This window comes from Oenanthe melanoleuca, chromosome 1 (assembly GCF_029582105.1).
Source record: "Oenanthe melanoleuca isolate GR-GAL-2019-014 chromosome 1, OMel1.0, whole genome shotgun sequence".
NCBI classification, from domain to species: domain Eukaryota; kingdom Metazoa; phylum Chordata; class Aves; order Passeriformes; family Muscicapidae; genus Oenanthe; species Oenanthe melanoleuca.
Genome location: NC_079333.1, coordinates 95,256,553 through 95,276,282, shown reverse-complemented (window position 1 = coordinate 95,276,282; position 19,730 = coordinate 95,256,553).

Below are 19,730 nucleotides of genomic sequence, written 5' to 3'. Positions count from 1 at the left end.
GTCCCCCACCATAGCTGCAACCATGCCAGTGTGGTTTTGTCCTGAAAACAACCAGTCACTGGAAACCATGAGGTTCTCTGATACTCAGTCCTGGATTGTGACAAAGAGCCACTAGCAAAAATGATCCTGCAGGAAAAATGCTCAGAAGATACATGGACTCTAAAAATCAAGGGCCTCCAAAATGATCACAATCTGTAAAGAGCAGCCAGACTTATCTCTGAAAAGCACATCTGGGCTCTACAGGTTCACAACACTGTTATAATGCTCCACATTCATTTCCTGTTTAAGAGACAAGACCCTTAAATGAAGCAGTTCAAAATGGCAAGCAGAGGATACTAATTAACTGCAAACTAGACAATAATGCAAAAGAATGAAAATGCTTTTTTGAAGCTGGTTATCTGTACCACATATTCCATTGCCATATAAGCCCCAGACTTTAGTACTTCAGGATAAATAAATCAACTATTTTTGGTCTTCCTACTTATGTGCAATAACACATAAAAAGGAATGGCAATTCTGGAAAACAACCAAATAAAGCAATTAGTCGTGCCAGCCATCTTCAGACCTGTTGTAAGAGTAACTTTTTCATTATGACAACACTTTAACTTCAATACAATTAATTTTAAAAGCTGTGCTATGAATAAAAAAATGCCATTCAGAATTGTTAACACATAAAGCAACTCTAAGAATGTAGCAGGGTGTTGGAAGAACATATAAAAAGACAATGTTTATATGAAAAAAAATCACCTACGTGCATTAGGCTCCCCAATAGCTCACAGCTTCTGTGCTGGGGGAGTCCTCCCTCTCCTCCTTTCTCAGAGTCTGCATTCCTTCCTCACCCTTTCTCTGAGGCAGCACTCCTTGGCACAGGTTGGTCCCAGCCCTACCCCTCTCTCCTGTGCAGCCTCCACGGTCCCCAGGACCAGATCCCCAAGGTGATTTGCATGACCCAAATTCAGCTTTCCCTCAAACACACCTGCAGCTCCCCAGGCAGACAAGGATGTGCTCTCCAAGCCAGCTTCCCGTGCTGGGACCAAGCAATGCTGGCAGCACAGGTGAGGAGCCTCTGTCTGCCCAGAGACCTTCATTTCTTTCTCCTCTCTCCCCACATGTCTGCACCCTGCATTTCTTATTCCTCGGGTTCAGGTGAGCTCCAGCTAGAGCTGCAGAGAGGTCCCTGTTAGGGCTGGGCCAGCTCCATCAGGGAAAGGGCAAGCAGACATCACTTGGACTCCCATGGGCATCACATGCTGACCTAGCTCAGATATGAGGAGAGAGAAAAGGATTTATTTCAGAAATTATTTTAAAACCTCTTTATACATATTAGATCAGCATTTTACAGCTGTCAGTGTCTAGGTTTAGTGCCTGTTATGTAGCTTCAGATCTGTATCTCAAGATTTGCTTTAGTTAGCACTAATTTTTATAGTGCTGTGCACATTTGAAAGTTGGGTGCTCCTATTTAAGCACAGAAGATGCCAAATTTCAGTGCCTCAGTAGTAAAATATTTGGCCAAGCAATTATATTACTAGCATTTTCATTTATCTTCAAATTTTTGCTTCTCAAGTTTTATAGAGATCAGCAAATTTACCACTTACTGTTGCAATGACTGTAGAATTCTGCATAAAACATTATTTTCTTTATTTCTACCTGTTATTGCAGGAAGCAATAACACTCTACTAGATGGCTCATATGTTGCTAAATTGAAAATATCCTAAATATGCAGCTTAGAATGAATTCCAAATCAAATATACACCCTGAGGGCCAAAACTAGAGTCAATAATACTGGTGAGAAAACAGATATAATATTTTACCTGTAGTAATTTCTAAGTAATTGAAAGTGAGACTATATCTATTTACATTGCTGTCACTTGCAGTAGTTTTAAATTCAACTTTAGGTGTCAGCCTCAAATGATAATGAAGAAAAAACACATTCAGATGAGTTATGGTAATCAGAAAAACTACCAAGCATATATTTCCCTGTTCACATTTCCAGTTAAGGCCAAATAATGACAGTTTGGAGGCACTGAAGGAGTGCACATAATTGGTATATATATCTCAGTGTCTGAAAAATCTTGAAAAAATGCTAACAAAATTAATTATATTCTTCCACAGTATCCTTCCAAATCCTGTCACCCACAGTGTGTCAGAAACACTTTCTCCATTTGCTTCTTGGTCAACCCCCTGATTAAATGAGAAGAACACTAAAATACAGAATAATAAGAGTGGCTAATGTCAGGCAGATTTCAGGTTTGGCTCTTGTATAGCAGACAGGTGATGTGGAGCCAGCATGAACAGTCATCTCTTTCTGAATCTTATTTTTCAAGCTCTGTTGCCTTCTCTCAATGCCTCAAAAGAATGGCAACAGCTGATAAAAGGCAGGGGGCTGTTCTGGTAGCTAAATGAAGGAAAGATGATAGGTATAGGTATTTAGTTTTAAAATAATGCAGCAAGTGTAATTTGCATTTGTTTTTCTTGATTTTAGCATGCAGAAATTCATAGACGGCGATGTCGCTACAAATTTCTGCATGCTAAAATAAAGTTGCAGGAGGTAAATAAAATTTAACTTTTTTTTTCTACCTATCTTACATTTGATAGTTTAAGCTTCTTTCTTTGCATTAATATGTCCTCTAATATAAGTTACTTTACTCATACTCATTTTCCTGGCAATTATATTAAAAAGAACATCACAGTCATTCCATGGTGTCAAGGATAACATGCAAAAACAGTTCTTGGTTGCTGGTGAGAAACAAGTCCTGGTCTACAGAGAGCTGGTCAAAATTTAGGTGAAGAGGAACAATAAATCAGGATTTTTTTTGGTAAATTTGATAAAATTTTCTGCACAGATGATGCAGATCTCAAAAGAAAATGAGCATGAGAAGCATCTGACTTATAGCAAGACTCATGGATGGGGTAACATATCTTTCTGTTGTAAGGGCAGGGTTATTTCACACAGATTTAACTGTCTATAAAACTGGAGGTCTCCTCTATGTCTGCTGTTTAAAATCTCTGTACAGGAAGGCAAATATCTTTCATTCTGTGGCTCTAAGAAGAAAGGGCAAATGACCGTGGGGAGATACCAGTGATGGTCCTGTAGTCTTGGAAGAAATTTAGACAGTTAGTTTAGCTCAGCATAAACTGTTAAAATCAGATGAGAGGAATGTCATCCTGTATTTGTTGATGTTGAAAGGTGTTATGCTTAAATACATGCTTCTGAAAAGAGCCAAACTGCCTTTGTGCCTCATTTCCTGTATTAACCATGTCCTGAACTAGATAATATAAAATGCATTACTCACAAGCAATGGCTTTATTAAAGGATATTTTCATTATGAGCATTAGTTTAGCTATCAGCAGGGACTCTAAGTGACTCCTATTATTTTATTTTCTCCAGTTTGCATGTGGAGATGTACATACATAGCTCATACCAGCAGTTGTCTGTTATCTGGTAGGTGATGCTTGAAACCTGCTGTGGTCTGTAAAGTATCCTTGAGAAACTTTCTTCAGTCATCATGAAACTCATAGGGCTGCTTTCCCAAAGTGAACACATCCCACATTAAGACATGAAACCAAACTCAAGAAATACAAGGTAAGTCCTTTTTCATGGAACAAGGTACACATGCAACATAAAAATTATCAGAGTATGAGAATATTGTCTGAAAAAACAGACTGACAAGTCTATTCTGTACCTGAATGTAAGACAACTCCTACTGCATAAGAAGATTAATTTAGGTGATAAAGTTAGTTACAAAATATATTTAATGGGGACAATGTTGGGCTGAATTTTCTGCAGAATACGTGCAAACAACCTCTAATGTATGTGTGTACACAGAGGGAAGGAAAAACAAAATGACAACTATAAGTATCTATGTATTTATAAAATAATAAGAAAAAGATTACTGATTTTTGTGAGTGGAAGATACACTTCTTTGGTATCAGAAAGAGTCCCAAATATTTTAAAGTGTCAGCTGTATACATACCTTTAAAAACTGGAGTACACAGGAGCAATAGACACACTGAATAGCATCATAATCACTAGTTCATAATTATAGCCTTGCAAGAAACAATTTTGCTTGTAACTGAATATATGTGATAAATTTGCCTACCCCAAAGTAAAAAAATAATTGGGAAATAGTTATTTCACAATGATATATAATATTGGCTGTAATTTTTTTTTAAAGAAATTTATGGGATCTTTGATTTCACTCCAGCTTGAAGACTGGAGCATTGTAGTGTCACAGTGACACTAAAATGGCATCCAAATCCCAGATTTCCTTGATGAGAACATTAAAAAAACCAGGATTCTTTGTTCTCTGATGTCTGCTTTTGGGATATGAATACATCAGTTCTGTTCTTTAGCTCTTTAAAGGCTCATTGGTTAAAAGCAATCAAACAAGAACTGACTGATCCCATCTCCCTTTGCTTCCACTGCATCAATGGATAGTGTTAAAATGAGAAAAACATCTTCTAAGGAAAAATAAAATTTCTCATTGAAGTTAATGCCAATATTGAAGTTAATGACAGTAAAGCCTGGGGCCAGGATTTAATCAATAGGAGCAAAAAGAAAAGTATCACCACAAAATCCAACTTCTGATTTAATTGTATATATTATAAACAACTTGTAAAGGGCATGAATGAGCTGTTTTTGTGCCAGAGTGGCTAACCCTGGGAGACTAGCTGAGGTTAAAGATAAGAAGCAGCCCAACATTCAGAAACACTTTTATCTCCTTTATTCACTGTGATTCAATGCCAAGAACAGTGGGTTGCCAATCTTTCATCAATTTGACAGCTGCCAAAATTTTCCTGCTGGAGGAGCAGACACAGATAAGTGGAATTCAAGCCTGTTCACAAAAGGTTCCCTTTCCTTTGACACCTTTTGCAGACTTTTAGAAACACTGAACAGACTCCAGGGATTTGGAAATCACAGCTTGAAACCACTGAAGCAGAAGTTCAAATGTTTGAAATTCCTGGTGGAAAGTGATCTGCAAACAAATACACTTTTTGCTGAATACAGTCCCAGCTCACAGAGACTCTTCCACAGCTGGGCAACACTGATTTATGGTCTAGACAGACTAAAGAGTCAACTTGATCTCCACTGCCAAAGTTTACCATATTAAGTACAAATGTAGCAAATGTGGAGTGGGCAGAGTTTCTGTTTGCCTAAAAGAAGAATCCTAGGGCTAAAAAATCCAACTATGATAGATCTTGTTTGCATAGAGATATTGATCAAGATCACAAATTATAACTGCTATTTATAGCCCTTCAGTTTGTTAACTCCCTAACATTTCTGCTCAACAAGCTGATGAAATCCAAATGTAATGGCATATATACATGCAAACTCATGTGTCCAATTCCATACATACCAAAGGCTCATGGATCTGACTTGCTGCCAAGTTTGGTGTGATGGAAAACTCCTGGTGCTGAGCACTTCACTGGAAACTTGGTTCCTAGAGAGTTTATGCACAGGTTATCCAGAACACACCTAAAAAGCACAAACCAGACTTGGTTGTGACCAAATTACAGTGAAATACTATTCACTGCTTCTTCCTTGAGCATCATAAGGTTCCTAAGGAAAGCCTAGACAGAATCTCAGATTTCCAAAGATACCTGAGAGAGGCATTACCTGTAATCTAGAACAGATCATTGCTATCAGCTGACCAGGGAAAAAATGCAGAATCACAGGAACAGCTGTTGTCAGGCCCATCTAGCCCAGCTTTCTGCTTGAGTGGGGTTACTCCCAACATCAGAGCAGGTCAGGCTCTGTGTTGTTAAGTCTTAAAGGCCCCTAAAGGCTGCCCTGTCCCTGAACAGCATGGTTCACAGTTCCACCACCCTCCTGGAGAAACAACTTCTCTTACTATCCAGCTTAAACTCCCCACGTTGCAGCCTGTGGCCAATGACCTGGCACAGATAAGACTTCCTTGGCTCCATTAGCTTTCTAACTGTAAATGGCTATAGGCAGCTTTTAGATCCCTTTTATGGCCCACTTCTCCAAGCTAAGCAGCTCTCAGCCCCTTCTCAGAGGACATGCTCCACAGGCTGCTCATCCTCTCCAACTTCTCTTCTTTGAGGCCACTGATTAAGATGCTTGGTCCCCAAATCATGTGCAAACCTTGTGCTCAAAGAAAACTTGGGGATTTTTTTAGAAACATGACTAGTGAAATCTCTTAGCTGTGATTTGCCTTTAAGCCTTAACTTTTTGAGACAGCTGTTGACTCTATTCTCTATTTTTTATTTTGACTTATGGTCATTAATGGAAAGAAAACACAAAGTGCTGTATCACACCCTGTATCTCAAGTTCCCTGACAGCCAGCTGCAGCTGATCAATGCCAGCAGACTGCATATACACCAACATCAGAGCTTCTAATTGTTAGGCTCCCAATTCTTTCACCTAACTTGTCATCCCAAGGTCAGATAAGTTTGATGTCAATCAAATGGTTCTTAGCAGCCTTTAGGTGAGAAACGAAAATAGTTGAGTGGAAAGGACACAGAGGACCAAATAATATCAGGTGTTTGCTAATAATTAGTGTCCTCTAGCATTTCAGTGAATAATGACATCTTTGATGCAATTAAGTTTGAAACTGTTGCTGTCTTGTTTCACTTCTTGACTGTTGAATGAACATTCTGTACCATTTTCCCAGCTTTAAAAAAATGGAAATTGAAGGATGAGAAACAGAGGTGAGAAACCCATATTCATCTAGAAAAACAGCAACAGAGCAAGAAACTAAACCCTGTCTTAAAAGGTTTCCTACTCCAGGACCTTTTCAGTAGTCTCAGAATTTACCAAGGCACCAAAAAGTGAAAAGCATTGACTGGATTATTTGCAATACACTACAAACAGAGTGAAAAGCAATTTAAACAGCTTGATTTATGCAAAGTTCAATAGAAGCAAACAATCACCTGAGAACATTTATCTAGGGCTGTATTCTGAGTACATGCTCACTAACTTATGGGATACTGTTTGCATCCACAGTTTCCAATCTGAAATCAAGCTCAAGTTTTGTTTCTGCTTTCCCATGGTGCACAGCCAGTTTTTAGGAAACTGACTGTATATTTACATCTTGAATTCTGCTACTTAAGTTGTCTGATATTCCTGATTTCTGAATCAGTTTGTGAAAACTGGTGAAGTAAGGATTCAACAACTTTGTTTACACAGAAAGACAATTCTTTGAAAGCATCAACAACACAACTAAAATGCTACCTGGAGGGACTGCACCCCTATTGAAAAATGAACAAGTCTGGAACATAAATTGCCAAAAATCTTGCAGCATGTTTTTGTCTAAAGTTAGAAGGCAAAATACTGCTACAGACTGAGGTGTAATGCACCAGAAATTTGGTTGCATTCACTATAATGAAGTAAATAAAATAACAGCTTATTTCCCCCAAGAAGTACAGCATTTTTAAAAGCAAAGTTTTCCATAAACTTTATGTATAAATCCTTGAAAGGACTGATCCCCTCATCAAAAGCAACTTGAAACATTTACTTGCAAACTGGTCAGTAAATGTGGGGGGTTCCCACCTTTAAGGCCACACTTTTGTGCTGCTAAATCCTGTTTCAGGTTTTGGTTATAAGAGTGTAATTTCTTTAATACTGAGTCTTCTTTTGATTGTTATCAATACCAAGTCTCAAAGTAATGAGCAGAAGGGCACTCAATCCTTTTTGAAATGGAGTATTTGAAGTCTGAGATGGGACTGTATCCAGTTTCAACAATTCCTTTCAGTAAATTGTATTGATATTTGAAGAACAAAACTTAGAGAGATGTACAATTATTTCTATTTATTCTTTGGTTTTTGGTTGTTTTTTCTTTTGGGGGGAGGGTGTGAACTTAATAATTCCAAACGTCTTGTGTTGTACAGTGTTTGCTCAGAATTATATTTCATCTATTTATTGACTGTATACTTGTTTAATGGCTGTTTGGTCAGCTACAGAGGGAGTCCTGGGAAGGGCCCTTCCCACCCTTTACCTTTCTGGAAGTGTGTTGGATGTCAGTGGTGTGAAGTGGTGCATTAATTCCTGATTAATTCCTAGAGCCCACAAGGGCAGGCAGCACAGCGTGCAGGGCTGTAGATGGCCAGCTCCACTCTGAAGCAGTGCCTCAGAATGTAGGATACCCTGCACTGGGAGGGACCCACAGGGATGGTGGGGCAGTGCTGGTCACTCTGGTGCTGCCCCCAGAGCTGCCCTGTGCTGAGCCAGCTGGGTGTGTGTGCTCAGCACAGCACAGTGCTGTCTGCCAAGGCTGTGCTCTCCTGGCTGATCCCAAGGGGCAGAACTGACCAGTCTCAGGTCATGTCCCTGCCTTCTGAGCACTTCTGTGGGATACCTCACAAAATCTCCTGCCTGAGCTGACAGCTCCAGAAACAGCACCAGAAACATCCCAATGTACTTACAGAATGCTAAGTTGTGCTGGTGGTAGTGTATAAATTTGGGAATTAATTCAAAGCAGTAATTTTCATTTAATGCTTAACTGCTCCTTTTTTACTAATTAAAAACATCACCAAATGCAGTACATACCAAAACCTTGCAAAGTGCCTTCCAGCCCTTGTGTTAGGCGGTTAGTTAGTTGTTGCAAGAGCTGCAACGCTCCAGCTGGCCAAATTAAAAAATATGTAGTAGGTGTCATCAGGGAAAGTCTCACATTTGTGCAGCTCTAAGGAAAAGGACAGTGAGCCAAGGCTCCCAAAGGATCATGTTCCATAAAGGTTCTCAGTGGCTGAGCACCATCAAGACTGAGTGAGAGCAAGTAGCAAGCCACAAGAGGAGAACATCTTTACACAGCAGAGGAAAGCATGGATGAGGTTGTGTCTCTTGCAGAAAGTCCATGGACAAGTATTCCTGCAGCCACCTCCCTGTGCACCTGACTAATCCAGTGGTGCTGCCCATCAGCTACATCCAGTCAACACTCAGCACAGAGCTGAGGCTGCTCAGAGATGTGTTCTTGTCTGGGTGAGCTGCTTTTACTGCACATTTGTATATTGTGGAACTGCCTCAGAGGATTCCTTAGTCTGACCTGCAGAAAAAGCAACACAGGACTAGAGGTGAAAACAACAACAACAACAAAACACAGCTTGAGAGAAAACACACTCAGTGTGGCTTTGTTCCTATTTTAGAGGAGCAAAATTTGCTCATTTGTGTAGGAGAGGCATTTTTTTGAAATATGACTATTAATACCAAGCCAGCACAGGAATTTCTAACACTTTATAATACTACAGCTATTTGAAGAGCATCAGCATCCTCTAGCTACACAGCAGAGCAAAGAAGAGACAGAAACTATTCTGTGGTTGTTCATACAGAAGCAATAAAGGACATACAGAACCTTCTGGCACAGCAGGGCAGGGGAGATATTACCTGCACACCAACTACAAAGAGAAATATTTGGCTTTTTATTCACAGGCTAGTTTCTGAATAAAGTGCAGTAGACTCACAAAAAAAAAAAAAAAAAAAAAAAAAAAAAAGCCAGACATTGTAAATATTTTCAAAACTGTTTTTACAAGTCAGAGTATAGATCTGGGACTTGTCCTGCATATGTGATTATTTGCCATGAGATTACAGGGAAACCACTAGTTCCCATCTGCTCTCCCTCATTAGTGGCTTTCCTTGTCCTAAATATCTGGGTCAATTTTGTGACCTTGACTTTTTAGGGCAACTCCTCTGAGTTTAAGCTCTATCAGAAGCAGTTTGCTCTGTCTCCTGCAGACCATGACACAGCTGTCTGTCTGCCTTAAACCTGGGAGGTGAATAGTTCTCTCATCTTATTATTATTATGTAACATCTGGTTACATAATATTTAAGTAAATAAATAAACTGAGAGTTGCCAAAGAGATAAACAATCCAGACATGTTCTATCAGATCAGTTCAGGGAGCACCAATTTTTCAATAGCAGTTCCATTTCATGAAGCATCACTTTAATCTACAGGACTCATTTGTCTAACTGACTTGTTCTTTCCCTGAAAACAAACACCTTCATGCCTTCAGAAATCTGTGGGCAGTGATGTTCCTGATGACAATATCTATATTTATTGTTGTTATTATGACAGCCATACATAGGATACCACTGCTGTAGGTATAGGGGACATGTAAAGTGGAAATGCAAGCTCTGCCAAAAGAGTCTTCTGGTCTTCATGAAGATGGGTTCTGTGAATTCACTCATGCTTAGCAATACTCTGCTCCTCTACCAATGTCAGTTCACTGACATTGGAATTATCCCTGCAATGAAAAAAAAAAAAAAAAAGATGCTAAAATTGTGAAAAACTTGTGGCCTTTCAATACTTAAAATAGCTTATCAGAAAGATGGAGACAGACTTTGTACTAAAGCCTGTAGTAATGAGACAAGAAGTGATGGTTTTAAATTGGATGAGGGTAAATTTGGACTGGACATAAGGAAGATAGTTTTCATGAGGAGGGTGGTGAGATGCTGGAACTCTTTGCCCAGAGAATTTATGAATGCCCCACCCCTGGAAGTGTTTGAAGTCATGTTGGATGGGGCTTTGAGCAACCTGATCTAGTGAAAAGCATCCCTTTCCATGGCAGAGACAAAATGATCTTTAAAGGTCCCTTCAAACACAAACCATTATAAGATTACATGACTCTCTGGAAAATTCCTTTCTTGGATTAAAAGTAATGCTACATATACATTTTTTGAGTAGTTATGCCATGGTCTAAGGTGAATATTTGAAAAAACTGACACATATGTAGTTGTCTGGATGTTTTTATCACTTGGTGAACACTTAAACAGCCTTACTCCTCCACTGTGCAGAAAGCCAAATATTCTCAGTGCAAGCCCTAACAGGCAATGACACTACATATCCCTTGGGTGACCTTAGAAGGAGGCTGAATCTACCTTTTCATACATTATAGGGAAGCTTTCCAAAATTGCACAACCCCAGACTTTCCAAACAAATGTCCTCAGCATGACAGATGACAGGAGTTCGTGTGACAGAGGCCTCTAAAATAACCTCTTTTGGAGAAATAATAAAGATTGTTATTTATTATTCCTTTCACAGGGGAAGAGAAGAGTAGAGATTTTTCAAGGAAATCTCTGAATTTTGTCCAGTATGGTTTATTATGAGAAAATCTGTTCTGTTTCATTCAAATAGTTTGGCATACATCTAATGCTTAAAATGTCATCTTACTAAAAAGAGAAAGATGGATCTGGTCTGGACTCCTTTTATCTTGCATTGGACTACTCACATACATACATACAAAAGCACAGGAGTGCTAGCAAGGCAGATTTAAAGTTGAAATAAGAGTACAAAGATTGAAATCCCAGCATCATTAAAGTCAGTGACAAAACCCTGCTGATTTAAATGAAACCAGGATGGTTTTTATTAATGTATGAATCAAGAAGATAAATTTGATGAATCTGATTCTAAGCATTTCAAGAAACTTTATGCTTAATACTCAGAAGGTTATTTAAAGAGAAAAAAAATTCCAGAAATGTTGCCTAATCTTTCCTAGACTGGTGTGGAAAACATTTAAGCAGTAGATGACTGTATATTGATTACCCTTGGCTTATCATCATTCCAAGGCAGCTTTCTCAAGTAAATACTTGGTACAAATCCTTCATTCCCACCAGATAAGCAGTTCCCAGTTTAGATATCACACATGACTGCATCTTAAATTGGTCACTTAAAACAGGAAAAGGGATTAATCAGAGAGCCCCTTTTTAGAACACCACCAACAGAAGTGCTCATGGTTAAAACATTCCTGCATTTACTTACCATGCATAAAAATTGCAGAAGTAATTTGTTTTAGGAAACTGTGCTTCAGTGGGTCTCTCTGAAAGCAGCTTGTGCTTTTGGAGCCCAGAGCATGCTTGCTTAGCACAGAAAATTGCTGACAAAAAGGCAAAGGACGGGTCTTTGCACAGAAATCCAAGGGAAGGTTTATTGGCCCTTGAAGGGAGCCCCTGGTTTGAGGCACAGGGTTAAATACAGGGAAGAAAGGATGGATCTAAGGTCAAGTGGGAACAGGGGAAAGTGGTGCAGCCAGTGGGATAACAGGGGTGGAGCACTGTGGCAAGCCAGGACCAACAGGGATCAGGAGAGTGGAGAACACCCTAGGGTGGATACAGACAAGGTGAATGGGGGCGGAGCAGGGTGGAACAACTGTGTGGACCAATCACACTCAAGATATTTGCATGTGCCTGCAAAGGCCCATGGGAGAGAGTCACTTCTCACCATAACCTAGAGGGGTGTTTCTCTTTACTTCTTTTTGTCTCTTGAGGCATAGAAAATAATAGTATTACTGGCAAAACTGTGGGTTTTATGGGAGTGGATGAATTTTTTTTGTTTGTTTGTTTTAGGTTTTTTTTTTTTTTTTTTTTTTTGTGGTGTTTGTTTTGGTCGTTGTAGTTGGTTTCACCAAGTGGGAGGTTGGAGCAGCTCCTTGAGGATGCTTTTGTGTGCCACCTTGGGTTCTGTGATGGACACCAGTGACTGCTGAGTGTCTGAGGGTGCCACAGAGTCAGTAGGTGGGCTCAGCTCTCCTCCTTGCACAGTGCAAGATGAAATTGAGAAGCCAAGCGAATAAGGACAGCTGAGCTACACTCAGACCAGCTGGCATGATGGATCTATGTCAGAGGGCCAACAGGCACCCATGTATTTAAGGTGGTGGAATGGATGTGCTCATCAGAAAAATAAATGAGGGGTATAAACTGTATATTTGAATATGGCTAAGCACAGAGGAAAGGGTTCCTTTGACACAGAAGAAGCTGATAGTTCCTAAAAACAGGTGAAACAGGTAACTCCTGATGTTTGTTTTTACTACATTCAAGAAATGGAGATCTTTTTTTTTTTCAAGAAGAATTTAAAGATTTTTTTTTTTTTATGGTGTGTATGTGACTTTTCCTTATACAATCAAGACTGCAAAAGTCTCAGATTCTCAACCCAAAGGAAAAGAACTGTAAATGTCCTGCCTTTCTCTAGATGTCCCTCTGCTCTTTCATCCTTCTCAGAGCCCTCTAATCAGGCCCCATAAGCAAAGGTTCCTGTATCATATATTTTTACATAACCATAAATGAAGGTGTTTAGGAGCATATCTCAGCTTGCCAATTTACCATTTTTTTGAGTTGGTGGGGTCATGTGCTGCTTTCTTCATCCACAACTGTATGCAAACTTGTGAGTTACCTCAAGTTAAGTGGCTTTTTTTTCTTGATTTTCTTGTAATTATAAACCTAACCTGGGAATTATGAGTAGATCAAGTAATATCAGTCTGTTCCAAAGCAATTTGAGCATCCCCTGTGTCAGAAAGTCTTCCCTTCCACATTTCCATCAAGCATACAAAAACTCAGCTAGTATCCACCATGAGACACCAGGATCCTTACCTCTTCTAGGCAGCTCCTGTTTGTTGTACTGCCTTGGTGTCCAGTGAACCCCTGAAGCTGTTTCTCATTTTATAGCTTAGAAAATGTGCTCTTTTCTGCCCTGATAGATATTAATGAAAAATGTGTTAATTTGCTGAAGAGAATTTCTCTGTTTGTGAACATCTAAAAGAATAATAAGCTCTGTGCAGGGTAGGGGTGCCCTGCCTTGGGGAAAAGTATTGCTAAAGCTGAGTAGAGCCTGAAGTGACACAGGATTCATGCCTCAGCAGTTCTCACTGGTCTCCCATGCTGTCTTTGCTACTGCAGTTGTGATGGTGCTGATCTAAAACTGGTTTTCACACACACACGAGGCAGCACTTGTTAGGAGAGATTTTATCTTTCTATTCACATGAACTAAATAATTGGAAAAAAATACATGTGTTCTGTGTAGACAAATCTTTCTTTAGGCACATAGAAAAAAATAAGGCCACTGGATATCTTAGCTGTTGCACTAGGCAGTGGCTGCTGTAAATTTTATTCGACCTGCTAGCCAAGGATGGTAATGAAAATGGAGATGTACAGGAGACAACGAGGCTTGTAGAGCAATGTTTAAATCTTCTGAGGTAATTCTAACATACATCCTGGAAGGTGCCAGGGCTGTCTGCAGTCTTGTCTTTGAAGATGAGGTATGTGAAAGACTTCGGCATGGAACAAAAGCATTCTGCAGGGCATACATGTCCTTCCAAATCCCTTATTTCCACCAGTCAGAATGATTTCCTTGTGATGCACAGTATTTATTGCTCCTGACAAGCTGCATAACTGAATTTCCTCTGTGTTCATGGCTGCATTAAGCCACAGCCATATTCAGGGCTGACTTGTCTGGTGGCAGCCCCTGGGGCAGGACAGGTTCTGCACTTCTGATTCTGGAGAGAGAAGAAATTAATGGTAAGGTGATGCAGCACAGGCTGCAATAAGAATTAGCACATGACATGTACATGATCACTTGTATCTTCAACATATATAATGATTAATCAAATTAATCAAAGCTCAAGAGATGGGCACAGGCATGCAGTTTTTTCCTTTATCCAGTTAGAGTGGATGAGGAAAACAGCCCAGCCACTGTTGTCTACATGTGAGAGACAGGCAAGGACAGAACCATGTTCCATGATAATGACACCAGAAGCAATTAACTCTGAGTGGAGACTGACACTGCTGTAATGGGAAGCTCTTGCTTCCAGAATGACAGGATAGACCTGACTTGTGTCACAATCCTGCCACCTCTCTGACCTGCTGCAGTTCCTGCACCCTGGACACCACTTGACCAAGTTTTGCTGTACTATAACTGTACTCTTGTATCAAAAAATACCATCAGTGTTTTTTAAAAATAAGTCTGAGATTCTCTTTTAATGGCTTTTGATCAATAGCAATGTTATCATTGAGCACAACAAGCATTAATCAACTCTTTATTACTAATCACTGAGAGCAAAAGCTATGCTAATTCTAAATTGCTTCTTTTCCTTTACATGCCTTTTTGATGTTTCTTTGCCAAGCATGTTGGATATAAGGAATGTCACTCCTTGGTGCCTAACTTTGCCTGGGCAGAGCTGAATGTAATTGGTATGTGACTGTGGGATTCATCTTATGAGATTTTGACCCATATCTTCACATGAAATATGTCATCCTACAGAAGTGTCTACCTCTCATCAGGGATTGTAATGATGTCTGCACAAATGACTTGGATGAGAAGCCTGGCATTAAAGTTAGGTGACATCAATCAAATAATGGGCAAAAGCCAATCTAAAATGAAGGCACTGAAATGCATTTAGAAATCAAGGAAATGTCAGACATCACAATTCTTTAATTAAGAGCAAAGAAAACTACACTTGAAAGACTGACAGCTAAAGATGAGAGAAAATAAGAATGACTTAGAAGAAAAGGCTGCAAATGCCACTTATTCATTTGTTTATCACAAAAAAAACCACTGTAATGCAATGTCAGGAAATAAGTGTCCTTCAGCAGGTTGTGATTCCTGATATGCTCCTCTGATATTAGGCCTTTGTAATTTTTGAAGAGTTTTGAAATTGCTCCTTCAATTTCCTGTGGGGGTTTTTTTGGACCTGAAAAAAGTGTCTTCCTCAGATGGAACTTCCATCTTTTTGTGTGAGCAGAAGAAACTAGAAAGCATTGGAAAAAGTAAAAGGTGTATAGAATTATTATAGTGGAAACTAATTTTTCTTTGTTCAACCTGCCAGGGAAAAGAACCAGTCCAAGATGAGCACATCTGTGTTTCACTGCTGGATATATGTTTGACTGCTGCAATATTCTGGACAGACTTCATCTGTAATCTGGTAGAGATTAATGTCCTGATTTGTGCCCATATATGCAGCTTTCCATGTCCAAAACTGGCTGGAAGCCCCAGAGCATTTCCTGAGTAACTGAGTGGATCTTACTGTTTCCTTTATGCTTGCAGAGGTATGATTGTGGTTTCCATAAAGATGACTGTGGCACTGCCATGCACAGAGATGACAGTCTGAGATTCAGCTCTGATGTGCATATGAGGAATGATTATTATCTGCAGAACTGCATTCCTGTTGTACATCTGGAAGTGTGTGCTGGATCATTTCAGCTTCCATACGGCTTGTCCAGTGCATCACAACGAGAATCTATGTGTGTTCACTCAGTGAACTTCCCTGTGCTGTGCTGCAGCCCTGGTCTGACCCACAGGAACCATTGTCATTGCAGAGACTGTGCATGCCAGGCAGCAGCAGAGCTGAAGGTTTCTCAGGCAGGAAGCTCCTGCTTCCTGTGGTTATCAAAGACAGAGAAAGTGCCCTCTGGCTCCCACGAGGGGACCTTTTGTTCCCCACATTCTTTGTAATGGCATCACTCTTTGGGCAGCAGCTCCTCTGTGGGAGATGAGAGGTACAGTGCTGAAATAACAAAAGAAACAGAGGATCAAAGGTGCAGGATGGAAAGGTGAGCGTGGAAAGGTGATGCCTTGCACTAAAGGAACCTCAGGTCACTTGGGAAGAAAGCAAGGGAGAAAGGCTTGCAGGGCTGGAGGGACATGAACTGAGCTAGGCAGAAAGAAGGCTGAGGGGTGGTGAAACTCTGATGATCAAACTGGAGAAATGAAAGGCAAAGTAAAAAGTGTGAGAGCTTACAGAAATAGCTCTGTGTTTAAATATAGACTGTCCCTCACCCTGAAAAGCCAGTATTAGCTTTCTTAACCTGATCATATCATATGGCTTTGGAAAATGTAGTCAGTTTGTTCTACCCAGATGTGGTAATTATTATGGCTTCATTTTCTGAACCTGTTTCAGAAGCACCCATAAGAAAAAGTCACGTCCCTGCTTTCTAAATTCCTCTTTCAACATATCTTCTCTGAACTCAAGCAGATAGTAGAAATTAATCACAAAAACTTAGCAGAATCCAGAATGTTCAGCAACAGATTTGCATGACTGATGATCTCTCCAGACAGACAAAGCATCTCCTGATGGAGCCCAGGCATAAGAGACCACAAAATTCAAAACAAGTTATGCTGCTACATGTTCACAATGCTATTGCTTTCAAATCTATTAGAAAAAAATGTCAAAAGCTTCTTTGTTCATAGCTTCCCTCTAAGGCTTTATTATTATTTCTTCTCAAAAGTCTATTTAACAGCTCTTGTGATTTTTATCGTCTGACTCTTGACAACCTATTTGTCTCTTAAAGCCCTGGCTTTTCATATCAACCTCATAAATAAAAATTCCAGCTCTCTTTTTTCCTTACGTTACTTTTTGATTAACAGAGAGAATCTGAGAAACAGATCCAAATCTAAATACATCAAAGATAAAATTTTAAAAGTGCAGGAAATACAGATTTAAAAATCCCATGATTTGAAGCACAATCTGGTTAAATTTGTTGGAGGCTTTGTAACAATGTGTGAATACACAGCCAGACCCTACTGTTAGTCCTTTATTTAAGAGATAAAAACATTATAACTTCAGACACTTGGGTCTCTTCTCTTGTTATTTTAACTTCATTCCCACTTACAAATGTCAACAATTAAGTTGGGCAGTAAAACAAAGATCAAAGATATCACTATTGCTGTAGCATTTGTCCAGGAGCAGGAGGTGAGGAAACAAACAAAGAAGAAAATCTTCAAATTTACTTCTTAATTCTGTCAGCTCTTGACCTTCTTGTTGGTATCATTAATTTCAATTTTCAAAATTGATACAGGCAGTCTCACAATCATAAATCAAGTCCCCAGCTGCTCACATATGCATTTTTGGATTAACTTCTCATTTTGGGTTCATCCTTTTTTGTTTTTGACTGTAAATGCTTAAGACCAATCAATCTACCAGTGTCCTACAATTTCAAATAATCAAACTTTAGAAGCTGAAGCCCAAATATCCATAAACTGCTGTTCCCTCTACCAAACATGGACTTTCACTGTTAAGCAAATACACAGACATGAGAGAATTCCCTTCTGAAAATGTGGCACCTAGGGGGGTACTGTTGTACAAATCTTCCTCTCTAGGTCTATACTGATAAAAACTGAAATCCTGAAATAACTGGAACTAAATTGTATAGAAAATATGTCCAAAAAGCCTGTTAAAATAAATTAAACAAATGAAATCACATTGTTTAGAAAAAAATATATTAACATAAGAGTTTAGTTCCTAAAACTGGATTGTTTTACACTCACCCATACACTCTCTTGCTCAGTTTCTGTTGCTCCTACCTGTCCAGCTTGAGGGACATCATGACTAAAAGGGTCTTACAGCCAAAGTCTAGGATTTAACTGGAGATATTAAGAATATAAGCAAAAATAACTCCATCTGATTTATTTGATAGGTAAAAATGTCACTAACTTTTTGATCAAACAGGGCAGTTATAATTTAGTGTTTTATTTCCCCTGGTTATACTAAAACTATGTTTTATAGCAGCTATGATGTTAAAAAAAGCTTAGCATACACATGAAAAGAGATAAATTTAAATAATATAAATGTGTGCTGTCTTAGCCAACGTGTCCTTAAGAACAGTTGCAGAAAAAAAGGATGGCATCAAATATTTCTGGATATTCCCATCATCTGTGTACAAAGCACAGTCCACATGCAAAGTCTTTCTTTCCACTTCAGTTTTTCCACATTCATCCTCCAGCTTCTGGCTGCTGTTACCCTAGGCCAGGTCAAACACTCAGGTCCAGGAACCTGTCACTGGCAGCATCCAGTAACAAATACTGAAGGAAAATGCCTGCTCCAGGCAGCTGTACAGTGTCAGGGAATCCTGATCCAAAGGTGGTGCAGTTATTCCTAATACCCCTTGAGAGATATATTTCTACTCTGGATTCATTGTTGCCTTTTTGAGCAAATAACTGGAATCTATAGCATCCTTCAGTAAGTATTTCTGCAGCTTAACTATTACTAACAATATGAGCAATCAGCTTGTTTGTCCTGATTTCAGCCTATCTTCCTTCAGTGCCTACCTGGTAATTACATCTGCTTTGTTTTTTAGATCCTCTTTAGCACTGGGCTGTCTCTGTGTGTGTCTGTGTTAGGTCAGGGTTTCATTGAGTACATTGCTGTTCAGTCATCTGCACAGAATTTCAAATGCCACTGTCTGCTTTTGTGTTGTTTGCTCTTGTCAAATGTTTGCTCCCACAGTGATTGATGTGCTTCCTGTCTCCCTGTGCAGTGGAGTGGTGGAGCCTTGTGACTTTCCTCTTGGACACTTATCCATCCAATCTATTAGTCATTGCCAGGCCTCTCCTTGCACATCTGTTCAGCTCTCAACATCTTCCTTCAATTACAGTCACCAGGACTAGACACAATATTCTCTTGGTGCTCACAGCAGTGTCACAACATGTGGAGTGTTTTCACTCAGTCCAAGAGGCCATTAGCTGCTTTGGCATCACAGCAGGAATTTATGTTCACTTATCAGGATCCTAAAGTCTCTTTTATAAACAGTTTTCCAGTCCCCCATCCTGAAACTATACCATGAAACTATACTCCTGACATAAATACGCTAATTTAATATAAATGTGTAATTTGGTGTCACAGCATTGTGGGAGGGAGAAGGAAAAAGGAAGATTGGAATGACACCTAGGATCAACCATGCAGGTAAATGTTAAGTGTCTGTCATGGGCTTATCTTGGCCAAGGCAATTATTGCAGTGTCATGAATTAATGCACTCTTCAGTAACCTGTTGCTCACTGTAGGCTGCTCATGTGGGGCAGTCTATCACTCCAGCAAGGAACCTGTCACCACTTCCACATCTGCTTGTCCCACTGCCCATGGAATTGGGATTGATGGAGGCTCCAGGAGGAGGCTGAGTCAGGTATCTGAAACTGGTGAAAGGCAGTAAATTTGAAGTTATGCTTTTCTCATGACATTTAGCTTTAGAACAAATATGCTTTGTGCTGCTGCATCTTCTGGTACAAGGCACAGC